Source organism: Chiloscyllium punctatum, chromosome 48 (genome assembly GCF_047496795.1).
Source record: "Chiloscyllium punctatum isolate Juve2018m chromosome 48, sChiPun1.3, whole genome shotgun sequence".
Lineage (NCBI taxonomy): Eukaryota > Metazoa > Chordata > Chondrichthyes > Orectolobiformes > Hemiscylliidae > Chiloscyllium > Chiloscyllium punctatum.
In genome coordinates, this window is record NC_092786.1 from 17,529,529 (window position 1) to 17,544,245 (window position 14,717).

Here is a 14,717-nt window from a genome sequence, read left to right on the forward strand (position 1 = left end):
CTCTGTCATTGAGCAACCTCCTGTAAATAACTCAGAGCATGTTACGGGTGTCGTGTGGGAGTGGGGAATTTGCTGCAGTATTTTTCTTTGGCAATCCTGGACTTCGTCTATCTCTAATGGAATTTCTGACTCCAGGTCAATGACATTATTGTCAAATACGCAACAGTAAAAACAAAAGAAAAGCCAACAACTTGCATTTCTATAGTGCCTTTAACACAACAACAACACTCCAAGATATTTGACAGAAGGTTAATTGCTCATGACCTCAATGATAGTCAGAAAATCAGAAATCTGGCAGAGTTTTCTGCCCTAATATAGTCTCTATCAATGACAGCATCACTGTTCACTCACATTGCATTGAAACTGAGAGTTTGTACCACAAACATCACTGCTTTTAGGGTGTAGGTTTGGTCACTGAGCTGTAGGTTTGATATCCAGACATTTCATTACCTGGCTAGGTAACATCATCAGTGGCGACCTCCAAGTGAAGCGAAGCTGTTGTTTCCTGCTTTCTATTTATATGTTTGTCCTGGATGGGGTTCCTGAGGTTTTGGTGATGTCATTTCCTGTTCGTTTTCTAACGTCTGGATATCAAACCTATAGCTCAGTGAGCAAACCTACACCCTAAAAGCAGTGGTTTGTGGTACAAACTCCCAGTTTCAATGCAATGTGAGTGAACAGTGATGCTGTCATTGCTAGAGACTATAATAGGGCAGAAAACTCTGCCAGATTTCTGATTTTCTGACTATCATTGAGGCTATGAGCAATTAACCTTCTGTCAAATATCTTGGAGTGTTTTTGTGTGTTAAAGGTATTATAGAAATGCAAGTTGTTGGTATCTAGATCTATGTGTTTGTTTATGGCATTGTGGTTGGAGTGCCAGGCCTCTAGGAATTCTCTGGCACGTCTTTGCTTAGCCTGTCCCAGGATAGATGTGTTGTCCCAGTCGAAATGGTGTGCAGAGCTATAAGGGAGAGAGGGTCGTGACATTTTGTGGCTAGCTGGTGTTCGTGTATCCTGGTGGCTAACTTTCTTCCTGTTTGTCCTATGTAGTGTTTGTGGCAGTCCTTGCATGGAATTTTGTAGATGACGTTGGTTTTGTCCATGGGGTGTACTGGGTCTTTTAAGTTTGTTAGTTTTTGGCCAACTTACAGGCTGGACAAAGAACTGCACACAAGACTGAAATACCTAGTAGAAGAGTCACAGCACTCCATCCACTCCACCCAGGAATTCCTAAAAATCATCAAAAACACCAAAATAGACGAAGACGAAACAATGATCTCATTCGACGTAACAGCACTGTTCACCTCCATCAACACTTACCACACTTTTAGAAGAGACCATCACACACCCCAACCACCACCAATCACATTACCAATGAAAACATTATGAAGCTAGTGGACCTGTGCCTCACCACCCACTTCACTTTCAACAACATAGTCTACAAACAAACCAACGGCACACCCATGGGATCTCCGCTATCAGGATTCATAGCAGAAGCGGTAATGCAAAGACTAGAACAAACAGCCCTACCAACCATCAAACCAAAAATCTGGGTCCGCTACGTAGATGACACCTTTGTCATCACAAAACAAAACAAGATAGAAGAGACATTTAACATCATCGACAACACCCTTACAGGCATAAAGTTCACCAAGGAGGAAGAAACCAACAACAAACTCGCATTCCTTGACGTCACAGTCGAAAGAACGGACAAGGGAGAACTACAAACCTGTGTATACAGAAAACCGACAAACACTGACTAAATACTTAACTACACCAGCAACCATCCCAACACACACAAACAAAGCTGTATCAGAACACTATTCCAACGAGCCACATCACACTACAGCACAGACGAACTTCGGAAAACAGAGGAGAACCACCTATACAACGTATTCAAGAAGAACGGATACTCAAAAAAGAATACAGTCCGCAGATTCCTCAAGAACAAACCACGACAAGCAGACCTAACACAGCCAGAAACCCTAACCACCTTACCATACATCAAAGAAGTTTCAGAAATGACAGCAGACTACTAAGACCCCTCGGAATCCTAGTAGCACACAAACCCACCAACACTCTCAAACAAAACTAACAAACTTAAAAGACCCAGTACAACCCATGGACAAAACCAACATCATCTACAAAATTCCATGCAAGGACTGCCACAAGCACTACTTAGGACAAACAGGAAGAAAGTTAGCCACCAGGATACACGAACACCAGCTAGCCACAAAAAGACATGACCGTCTCTCCCTCATAGCCCTACACATGGAGGAAAAAAAAACACCATTTTGACTGGGACAACACATCTATCCTGAAACAGGCTAAGCAAAGACATGCCAGGGAATCCCAGAGGCCTGGCACTCCAACCACAATGCCATAAACAAACACATAGATCTAGATGCCATCTATCAACCCCTCAGAAAATGAACAGGAAATGACATCACCACAAACCCCAGGAACCCCATCCTGGACAAACATATAAATAGAAAGCAGGAGACAACAGCTTCGATTCACTTGGAGGTTGCCACTGATGATGTTACCTAGCCAGGTAATGAAACGTCTGGATATCAAACCTACAGCTCAGTGAGCAAACCTACACCCTAAACCTCAACCTGAGCTACAAACCTTCACAAACCTTGCAAAAACGTCACTGCTGCTACAATTCTTTGCTCCCCTCATCAACCAACCAGTCTCTCTCCACCCAGTCCCCTATTCTCCATTCTCTTCTGATGTCGTTCCCTGGATCAACAATTACGGCCTGTATGATATAGTCTGTGTGCTGTCTGAAATGTTATCCAATATATCATACTGTACAAAGGTTGAGATAGATGTCTTGAAATTTATTGACACTACTAATTACACTTATAATATCACAGATTCATACACAATCTGGATTCTGCGGTTACTCTTGTTATGTTACATACACATAACTGACTGTGACTGAAAATACTAAACTGATTCCATGACATTGACAGAGTCAGTGAGAGTGAGATGGGTACCTTTACACCAGAATGTCACATGTCATGAAGAAATGTAACTGCCTTAAAGGTACACTGCCTGTCTGGTCTGGTATCTATGCACTAACACAACATCCTCACTGCATCATTCTCCACTCCCCTCACCTCATGGCAGCTTCCTGGCTTTGGGACTGGGGTAGACAGTGAAGGGATCAAGACTCACTCTGTAAGCTCCTCGGCATCAATGGCTTTGGAAACATTTAAAGAATCCTGAGCTTTGTCCGGAGGCTCACTGAAGATGTTACCTAGCATGGTGACAAACCATCTGAAAATGAACGTTCCAGCCCAGCAAGCAAACCTATATCCAGAACATTTAATGAATGTTTGTTTTTTTAGAAATCATTGAGGCTGGTTTATTGAACTTCCCAATGCAGAGATAGTGATAATGGGAAGGCAAGTTCTCTAGTGAATCTGAGTTGACTGCACGGAACATTTTCAGATGCAAGCAGCTGCCTACAGTATCTCTTGCGATGATATCAGTGGCACTGGGGCAGCTTGGACAGTGAATGCCCAAGAGCGTGCCCTGCAATTGTGGGACTAAATGCAACATATGTAAATGTAAATGATTCACTTTTTTTGTCGCAATGCAAGGTTAGCTTTGTTTTGATTTGATTTATTGTTGTCACATATACCTGAGTACAGTGAAAAGTTTTGTTTTGTGAGCAGTACAGGCGGATCATAGCCGACAAGGACATCCAGGTCATGGGGTGCTTAGACAGAGTGAGGCATACAATCTTACACAAATTTACCCGAGAAAATTGCACAGAAAAGTCCCGCAAAATGTAGAAAGCTGGCAGGCACATATGTTGTCTGCTAGTTGGGTGTGCGGTGATAAGAGGGCATTTGCCTATTTCCCGCAATCTCCATGGGGCAAGTCCTGAGGAAGGCAAGATGCACAAAAAGGAAGAACAGTGGCAAAAGGAACTGAAAACAGATTGCTCCTTGAAAGAAATGATGAGTCACATGGTGCTGTGAACAAGGCAGAAATGGTTAAATGTGAGGGTGAAAGAGTCCTTTGAAAGCGAGCCACTGTGCAGGAGTAATTAAATAAAGATATGCAACACTAAACGACAAATCAAATATTTCAATCAAGTTCATTAGGCACAAGCCACCATTAATAAATCCATCCTTGATTAACTCATGCCTTTCCAAGTTAAAGGAAAATAGAAAGGGAAGCAAAACAGATTATGGTCCCTTCCTGATACAGACGTTTTGAGCTAACAACAGAAATCGATATTCTCTTTAACATTTGGTATTTCTGCGATTCTGTCCTGATCAGTGTAAGACAAAAATCTCTTCCACTGTGTGTCTTCATTCAGCAATGCTAAAGGAGGTTATGTTGAAGCTACATTCTGATAGGGTTTCTGATGCAAAGCCAACGTCCTGAAACATTAACTCTTTTTCTTCATGTCACACACTGTTCAGCCTGGTGAGAATTTCCAGAATTTTCTGTTAATTATTTTAGTGTATCCACAATCCACTCTATAAAGAACTGCTCTGGTCCATCCCTCTGTGTTGTCATCAAGAAATAAATAGCAATAAACTCGTATGGGAATCCAAAACTAGGGGGCCATTTTTAAAAACCATAAATACATCCAAGTGGCAATTCAGGATTATCCAGAGAGAAAAAAAGACCTACATTTATGTAGTGCTTTCATGACAACTGGCTGTCTCAAAGTGATTTACAACCAATGAATTACTTTTCCCTTGAAGTGTAATTTGGAAAGTACAACAACCAATTTGCATAGAGAAAGCTCCCACAGGTATCAGTCAAAAGATGACTAAAGCAACTTTATTTTGTCTGGTGCTGATTTGAGAGCTAAGTTCTGGCGAGGACACTGACAATAACATGCCTCCCCTTCCTCACACCTGCCCGACAGAGATGGTTTAATGAGTTTTGAGAAGATTTGTAGCTCAAGTTGAGGTTCTGGATGTAGGTAGGTGGTAGGTTTGTTTTCAGATGTTCCGTTACCTAGTACAGAGACGAAACGTCTGAAAACAAACCTTTCAGCTCAGCGAGCAAACTTACATCCAGGTGGTTTAATACCTCATCCAACAAACAGCAACTCCAACAGGACAGTGCCCCCTCAGGACTGCATGGGAGCATCAGCCCTGAACTATGTGTTTACGACTTGAAGAGGAGCTTGAACCCACAGCTGGAAGCTTGTGTTCTTGTCCTTGGTTAGTTTGATGACATGGGAGCATTTAATCTGGTGGACACAATTGGGTGATGGATTAGTGGTGCTGGAAGAGCACAGCAGTTCAGGCAGCATCCAACGAGCAGCGAAATCGACGTTTCGGGCAAAAGCCCTTCAGATGAAGGGCTGGTATCAAGGCAGTGGTAGAATCATAGAATCCCTACAGTGCGGAAGGAGACTATTTAGCCCAACGAGTCTGCACCAACCCTCTGAAAAACATCTCATGCAGACCCACTCACTACCCTATATCATAACCCCCCATTTCCCATGGTTAATCCACCTAGCCTACACATCCTTGGACACGACAGGGAAACTTTTAAGCATTATCAATCCACCTACCTGCTCATCTTTGGACTGTGGGAGGAAACCAGAGCACCCAGAGGAAACCTGCACAGCCACGGGGAGAATGTTCAAACTCCACACAGACGGTCGTCTGAAGTTAGAATCAAACTCAAATCCATGGCACTGTGAGGCAGCAGTGCTAATCACTGTGCCGCCACGGGATGGTGCCCCTGGGATCGGTAGGGACTTACTACACAAGGAGTCCGACAAGCAAACTGTGCTCCTGTGGCACAAAACATAGGGGGCACTGCTGAAGACAGAAGCAACACTGACTCACCAGACAGCAGTCATAATCTCCATGAGCTCCACAAGAGTGTGACACCGACAGTGGACAAGACTGCACATTTCTCCACAGCTGAGAGTGGTTGAAGTTGGGACTTTTAACAATGCAACGGAGCAGATGCAAACAGTATTGCTGCATTTCAGGAGAAACCAGATGGAGTAAAGAATACAAGGACCCAGCAATTGGCTTAGATTGAGTTGGCTGAAAGGAGCCTTGTGTTGGGTATTAACATTGGCATGGACAGCTGTGTTCAATGGCTTGGTCCTGTGCCACGTATTCTGTTTAATCTAGAATAATACACTTTTCTTAAACTCTGGCAGAATCACCATGACAGGATGCATTATAAATACAAATGACACATTTCTGGCATTCGAAAGAATCTGCACCTCCTGCGAAGGTTAGCATGGCAATATGTGTTCACTTGGCTCATTAGAGTCAGGCATTTTGATTTCATATTCCATGGTTATTTGCCGGCACTGGTGTCAACAACAGCTTCACTGGCAGCTGTTTGACACTTATACCGTTTAAACAATTACCATCCTCCCTTTCCCTTTAATATCCATCTGCTTTGCTAATGTGTTACATCACCGCAAAGCCTTCACTTTGAATGTGACACTAGGCTTTAGGGAAAATGTAAATGGATTATTTGGAGCACAAGTTGCTCTAATCCCAGCCATTGTTAATAGATATAAAGGCATCACCGTCACTTTTGTGACAGTAGGACCTGGGGCTTCAGTGACATGTTTAATCACATGTCTAGCTCCTTCATTCCCAGGAAGAATGATGTGGTCTTTCTCAATTTCTCCAAAGCGTTGCATTGATTTTCGAAGCACAAAGCTGTCTGCCTGGTTTTTCTGTGCCATCGCTGCACTGCAATTGATGTGGAGCACAGCAAGATCCCACAAACAGCGATGCCATGACCCACCATGACGCTGGCAATGGGTTTCTCTGCCCCCTGCTGGACGTTTGATGGTGCAATGGTAGGCCTGGCCAACGCCAGGTTTCTGCCAGCTCAAGATGCCTCCTATCAGGCGATGCCATGCAAGGTTCTGATCTATCTGCCACCCTTCAACTCTTCACTCAAAGCGTGGTGAATCTTTGGAATTCTCTATCGCTGAGATAGGTGGATGCTTGGTCGTTATTTAAGGCAGATCTAGGGAGATGTTTGACCATTGAAGGAACTCAGGTGCGATTCCCTATTGTAGCAATAAGACGGGGAGGCTACTCAAGATGGTGGCTCAGTCGTGAAGGTGTTTGAAACAACTTTTGAAAGCGGCAGCCATCACTAAGTCAACCTTTATTTACACATGGAAAGCCCTTAACACTGACCCAGCTCCCTCAGAGCCAGCTCTCAGAGTGAACAATCTGACACTCCTGTTCATTTCAGTCAGCCAAGGCTCCCTGATTGGACCAGATCAACAGCCCCAATCAGGGAACTCATATTCTGTGAGGTCCACCTGGCTGACCTTGTTACAATCATTGCAGTGTTATTTGATCAAATGACCCAATTCCTGCTCCAATGTCTTATGGTACCTATTCCCAGTTGTCATACTCCACCTTCCTGCTCCTTACCACCCCCTCCTTCTGACCCTGCCCAGATCCTCTGGTTGGAAGGGACCCAGTGGACAAGTGATCAATGGAAGGAAATGGTTCCTGAGTAAGTGGTGGAGGTTGGGCCAATCACCTTCAGCAGAGGGAAACAGAAACCCAGGGTGACAGCTGCTGAAGATTTCCCTGTCCTGCCCCACAAGAATCTGAAGATCAGCTTGTCAGAACTTGGGCACCTGCTGATCTGGCACTCTGAGGCTCTACTCCCACCCCCATGCAGACCTCCAGTCTTTATGGCCCTCAAAAAGATGGTGGGATTGGAGGGTGTAATTTCTTGCCCCTCTCCCACATACCATTTCACAGGAGAATATTGAGGGAGTCTGAAGCCTTTCAGTAGATTTGTCCACCTCTGCTCTGTCAAAGTGATGCTTCCAGCCCAGGTAGCAAAGTTGCAAACCTGATGAAGGGTTTTTGCCTGAAACGTCGATTTTCCTGCTCCTCAAATGCTGCCTGACCTGTGGTGGTATTCCAGCACCACTCTAATCTTGAGCAAAGTTGAAAACCCAGTCCATCATCTGTCATTACCACTTTAATCAAAGAAACTGAAATGTACAGCACAGAAGGAGGCCCTTCAGCCAGCAGTGTCTGTATCAGCCAATGAGAAGCCATCCAGCCTAACCCCACTCTCCAGTTCTTGGGCTATAGCGTTCAGGTCATGTCACCTCAAGCACATATTGTACAACTTTTTTAATGTGATCAGGATTTCTGGCTCCCCACCTGTTGGGCAGTGAGTTCCAGACCCCCATCACCCTTTTGATGTAAACATTTCCCCTCAAATCCCTTTTAAACTTCCCACTTCTTTTTCCAAATCTATGCTTCAAACAAGAGATATAAGGCCTCCCTGTCCACACTAGCAAGGCCCCCCAAAACCTAATAGGCTTCAATTTCATCTCCCCTCAGCCTTCTCAGTTCCAAATAAAACTACCCAATCTTCCCTTGTAATGACATTCCCCAGTCCATGTGACATCCTTGGAAATCTCCTCCAGACCCTGTCCACTGCAATTCAATGTCTAAAAACAACAAGGGAAGAGTTGAATTTCATAATCTGACTCCACAACCTGAGCTGTACAAAGGGTTCCCAATTTACAAATGTCCAACTTAAATTGCTCATACTAATAAACGTAACCGCATACAGGGGTGTATTAATATTAATTTTAAAGATTCAACATACAAATGTTTCTTGGACTTGTAACAATTATTTTACATTGTGTTCCAACTTGCCTACAAATCAACTAGTAAACAGACTCCAGGACCTGTACTGTGTGAAGATCAGAATGCTAGAAAGCAAGGTACATGCACCTTAGGACATGTCACTAATTTCTATGTGCTTTTGATTCTGAAAAATAATACCCCAATTTCTGTTTTGATACTGGGAACAAAATCTGTTCAACTCACTCCAATTCTTTTGAACAAAACAAATGATTTTTAAAAATTCTCAATCCTTTCACTAAATTGCTCAGTTTCAGTTTCTCTGGTCTCTGTATCTCCAGACTTAGGCCATCTGGGGTATCTATGATACCTGTTTCTCTCGAACTAAGTGTCACAGTTGATAATTTCTCTTCCTACAGACTTCACAGTGTGAGAGTCTGTTCCAGATATGTGTGAATGGTGCCAAGGGAGAATGAGTCTCACAGGTTGAGTTTAACGGAATTATTCAGCCCAGAAACCTAGCAAGGCAAAAGGTTCTTAGCTGACAGAGCTTGAGCAGTGTTACAGCAAAATGACTTAGAGATTTGGACGAAGATGTAGCATCTGCCTAGAATCAGGGACTTGAGTAGATAGAAGGGTAGAATCAGACACTTTCGGGGATGTAGACTAAGAGGATAAGTCTGACTATGTGACATGTTAATGAGATATTCACAGGAAATAATGCAATGCCATAAGACCTTACTCTCTCCTGCAATCTTGTGTCAAGATTATTTTATAAGTGGAGGTGGATCCCCTTCTGAGAACTAAAAGCGAAACACCCAAAGAAGAGTGGCCTTCCCCTATAATCTGTAAAAAGTCTGAAAAGGGATGTAACCTGCTCTTCAGCAATTTCTAGTGGTTAAATAAAATAAATCGTTGACACTCAGTTTAAAATCAACAAGTACCAATTTATTTATCTAAATCCAGCAGTGAATAAATTAACTAAACTATGAATGAACTGAATAAATCGCTTCCTACTACTAACTATTCCTGAACAAAACAAGATTCTAATGGTATGCTGTTCCAATAAATTAACGTCCTACTCATATAACAAAAATAGAACTTAGTCTCTCAAAATTATAGGTAAAAATTATAGCCAGGTTACATATCTCCTGGAATGTTCTGTGGCTTTCCCATTGATTCCTCTGTCAGGAATGCCTTCTCCATGACTGGTACCGGTGTTGTTTAGGTAGTGCTTTCTCTAAGACATAGAGGAGGCTGTGAGAGCCAGCAAGTCTCTCAGGAGCGGAGGGCCATTTGCTCTGGGGTCTTGTCCAACTGCCCCCTACTCTTGATGACATATCAATATTTCTTACACTAAGATTGGTCCTACGTTGTCAGAGCCATCAGATTTACATTTAATAGTTTTTGGTATCAAATTACCTAGTTCAAGTTGATTGGCTAAATTCAAAAGACTGTTGTCTTGGTAAAAACTGCTGCTTGGCCTGCTAACTCTACAGCCTTTTGATACAAATGTTTCAGTCGAGTGCTCTCTGTGTACTTGCAAACTTTCAAGCTGCTGCCCACAGACATCCATTTTAATCTCTAAGCACTGAAAACATACTGTCTTTGAAGGGACCATGCAATGCATTCTCCCCAGCATTTTACAATTTTACAAATGCCAAATTCTAACTTCCTGCCTCCCAACCTATAATTATCCAACTTCACAACAATCACAAACAATGTGATGTTCCTTCAATAAAATTAATGTTCATTTTCTTTACCTTAGCAGGCTCTGTCGAAATATTCTTTGGTAATGCGACCAGGAATATTATACAGGTTAAGCAGGAACTACTTGAATGGTGGAGTAAATTTTAGGAGTTAAATAGCTTCCTTTTGCTGTTATGTTCTTATGAACACATCTTCTAAAGTATGACATAAAATGTAACTACAAATAATGCAGTGGAAAAAGAGCAAAAAGAGTGTCTAACAACCTTCAAATCTAGGATGGTAACATTAAAACACTAATGGATGCTGCTGTTGATAAACTATCAGGACTAAATGATATGCACTTCAGAGTATGAGGGAAACAAGGGAAAAAATAGGAGTGCATTGGGGAAACGGGAATAGGGTCAAAGGACTCATGAGTCGGGAATATCACATACCCTTTTCCAAATAGGGGAAATGATTGTGAAGAGTGACTTTTATGTTGACAGTGTCTGGAATGCAAATATGCCGAGATAAATCCTTGAAGAAATTAGGTGCTGAGCTAGGAGTGGCCTAATACTTGGTCAAAGAGATGGTGTTTGAAAAGCTGTTTGAGATAAAGGAGAGGTCAAAAGGTTACAGGATAGGGTAACATTCCAGAATGATGGACTGAATGGTTGAAGGTTCTGCCGCAAACTGAACAAGGGAAAAGAGAAGTCAACAAGAATGCCACATAAATGGTTGTGAAGTAGCAGAAATAAAACAACAGATGTTTCTTCCAAGGGGGTAACCACTGCTGAGCTAAAACATCATCAATACTTACGTGAGAAGATACATCATTGCACTCCTCACATCATTGCTGGAACCCATATGGGTTGGCGGGGTCTTTATCAATTGGGGTAGTTTCATGTTGATAACAGGTCCTATTTTTCTATAAATGTGCAGGACTCCAGAAAGACTACAGCTGAATTACTCTGTATGTTCTGGCCTTAATATCTATGGAAGGATATAACTGCATTGCAGTACAGTAAAGGTTCACTAGATTGGTCATAGAGTCATAGAGACGTACAGCATGGAAACAGACCCTGCGGTCCAACCCGTCCATGCCAACCCAATCTAGTCCCACCTGCCAGCACCCGGCCCATATCCCTCTAAACCCTTCCAATTCATATACCCATCCAAATGCCTCTTAAATGTTGCAATTGTACCAGCCTCCACCACTTCCTCTGGCAGCTCATTTCATACACAACCCCACGACCCCAGGCTTTAGCCTATTTACCCTGTCCGTGCCCCTCGTAATTTTGTAAACGTCTATAAGGTCACCCCTCAGCCTCCGACACTCCATGGAAAACAGCCCCAGCCTGTACAGCCTCTCCCTGTAGCTCAAATCCTCCAACACTGGCAACATCCTTGTAAATCCTCTCTGAACCCTTTCAAGTTTCACAACATCTTTCCGATAGGAAGGAGACCAGGATGACAGGAGTCTCACGCAATGACAGACTGAGTAAACTAGGCTGATCCTGTCTGGAATTTAGAAGAATGAGAGATGATTTCATTCCAATACCAACAATTCTGAAGGAGATTCACTACGATAGAAATGGAGGTTGTTCCCCCTGGGCTTAGGAATCTTGAACACTGGAGTACAGTCTCAGGAACAGGAGCAAATGATTTTGGACTGGCGTGCAGAGAATTTTTTTCACACACTCAGCAATAAAATGCTGGTCTGGCCAGCACTGCCCACATCCCATGAACGAACAGTTAAAAAAAGTGGACATCCACAAAGATCACAGATAATTCATAATGCCAAGAAGATGCCCTGAAGGAAGTCTAAAATGCTAATGAATAGCTGGCCTCTCCATTTAGAGAATGAAAATGTAACAGAGTAGCAGTTAAACTTCGGTAAGATCACATCTGTAGGACAGTGAGCATTTCTGGGTATCACATCAGTGGAAGAATATACAGTCAGTTCTGCTATAGCATGTGTGTTTTCAACGTAAATTAGCTACAACGCGAATGAAGAATTTAGACCATTATTTGCAGAATGCACACTTTCTATACCTGTATTGGCTATAAAGCAATTCCAATCGTTGAAATGGTGCTGCTACGACCTGATTTTCTTATCACGTGGGATTGCATGGGAAAGGAACTGTCGCGTTATATCAGAACAGACTGTATTGCTTTTGGAGGGAGTAGATCTTAGATTACGTATCTGAATTATACCTGGACTGGACTCCACAGATTAAACAAAGGTTGTATTCCCTGGAATTTAGAAAGCTAGGGACAATTTTATTGAAGTTTTTATGATATTAAAGGCACAGATAGGGTATCTCGGTAAAATTCTAGCCTGGGTGAGCTGGTCATAAATGGGGAGATGGTAGTGTACTACTCATGTCACTTGATTATTAATCCAAGGAGCCATGCTGCGAGGTCAAGGGTTCAAGTTTGACCATGGCTATAGTGGGATTAACATTCAGTTATTTTTTGAGAAACACAACTATCTGTAATTGAAAGCTCATATCAGTATCTACCATTGGCAATTGTTGTGAAAAAAAAGCATCTGGGACAATTATGTCTATTGGGAAAGGAAATCTGCTGCACTTACCCAGAGCTTATAAGCAATGGGGGGAGGGGGGGTCAAAAAGTGGGGTATTGGAAAAGCACAGCAGGTCAGGCAGCATCTGAGGAGCAGGAGAATTGGGCATTAGACCTTCTTCAGGAATGAAGGGCTTATGTCCGAAACGTCGATTCTCCAGCTCCTCGGATGCTGCCTGACCTACTGTGCTTTTCCAGCACCACTCTTTTCGAGTCTGATTCTCCAGCATCTGCAGTCCTCACTTTCTCCTGAGAACAATGTGGTTGACTCTTAACAGCCTTCTGAAATGGCACCATGAGCCATCAATGTCCATATCCCACTGTAGAATAATATTAACACCAGGTGTGAAATTATTAACCTTTCACACACAAAGTAAAGTGCAAGCTTAGAACCCTTCCACAAATGACAAATCAATTGAAAATCTGAAATCCAAGACTGATAGCTTTTTGTTAACCAAAGACTTTAAGCCACATACAGTCAGAGAGTCATAGAGATGTACAGCATGGAACAGACCCTTCGGTCCAACCCGTCCATGCCGACCAGATATCCCAACCCAATCTCGTCCCACCTGCCAACACCCGGCCCATATCCGTCCAAACCCTTCCATTTCATATATCCATCCAGATGCCTTTCAAATGTTGCAATTGTACCAGCCTCCACCACGTCTTCTGGCAGCTCATGGTTGAGGTTTTGTAGTGCAACAGTAGCTTCCTCACTTCCAGGCCAGAAACTCTGTGTTTAAGTCATCACCAGGCCTGGGCTGCAGAAGAAGCATTTATAGCACAGTTCAACAGACCAGTAACCTGTCCGCAAGTCCTCCCACCATTATGGCGCGATTCCACAAGCATGTCAGTGAAGATCTGATTTAAATCAAAAGGAAATGGAGCAAAGGCAGCTATATAGATTGAGAAGACATTTACCATGATCTCACTGATTAACAGAACAGTTTGAGGGACTAAACTTCTGCAGGAACAGGAATAGAGTCAATAGAGTCTGGCTTGCAATCCAATACAATTGTACATTTCAATGTCTTACCCATCCCATCCCAACAACCCTGGCAATCTGAAATCTATCAATCACCACCTTAAACATTCTTAAAAACTAAGCTTCCACATGTGGTAGAAACTTCCAAAGCTTCACAACCCTCTTGAGCAAACAAACTTTCTCCTCATCTCCTCCTTATTTTTAAATTGTGCAACCAGGCGAAACATCTTCTCTACCTATAAGTATTTTACAAGTTTCAATTACATCACTTCAAGTTAGAGACACAGAGTCATAGAGTTGTAGAGCATGGAAACAAACCCTTTGGTCCAACTTGTCCATACCTACCAAAAATCTTAAATTAATTTGCCAGCATTTGGCCTCCTGGGTGTCTTTTAAATGTTGTATTTGTACCAGCCTCCACCACTGCCTCTGGCAGCTCATTCCATACATGCACCACCCCCTGTGTGAAAAAGTTGCTCCTTAAGTCCCTTTTAAATCTTTTCCCTCTCACCTTAAACCCATGCCCTTTAGTTTTGGACTCCCCTACCCTGGGAAAAAGACTTGCTATTCATCCTATCCATGCCTCTCGTGATTTTATAAACTTTCATAACATCACTCCTCAGCCCCAAATGCATTAGGGGAAACAGCCCCAGCCTATTCAGCCTCTCCCTGTAGCTCAAACCTCCTAGCCCAACCCTGGCAGCATCCTTGTAAATATTTTCCGAATCCTTTCAAATTCTTGAAATGCTAGGTAACGCAGGCTCGGTTTGCCCAATCTCTCTTCATAGGACAGTCCTGCATTCTTAGGAACAAGTCTGGTTAACTTTTCCTGCATTCTCTCGAGAGCA

General features: G+C 42.9%; 1 protein-coding gene across 7 annotated transcripts in view; it reads right to left on the reverse strand.

Moving 5' to 3' along the window:
• sema4ba (sema domain, immunoglobulin domain (Ig), transmembrane domain (TM) and short cytoplasmic domain, (semaphorin) 4Ba) overlaps positions 1 to 14,717 on the reverse strand; it is a 475,024-nt gene that overhangs the window by 135,433 nt on the left and 324,874 nt on the right. The gene's annotated exons all lie outside the window — the stretch shown is intronic.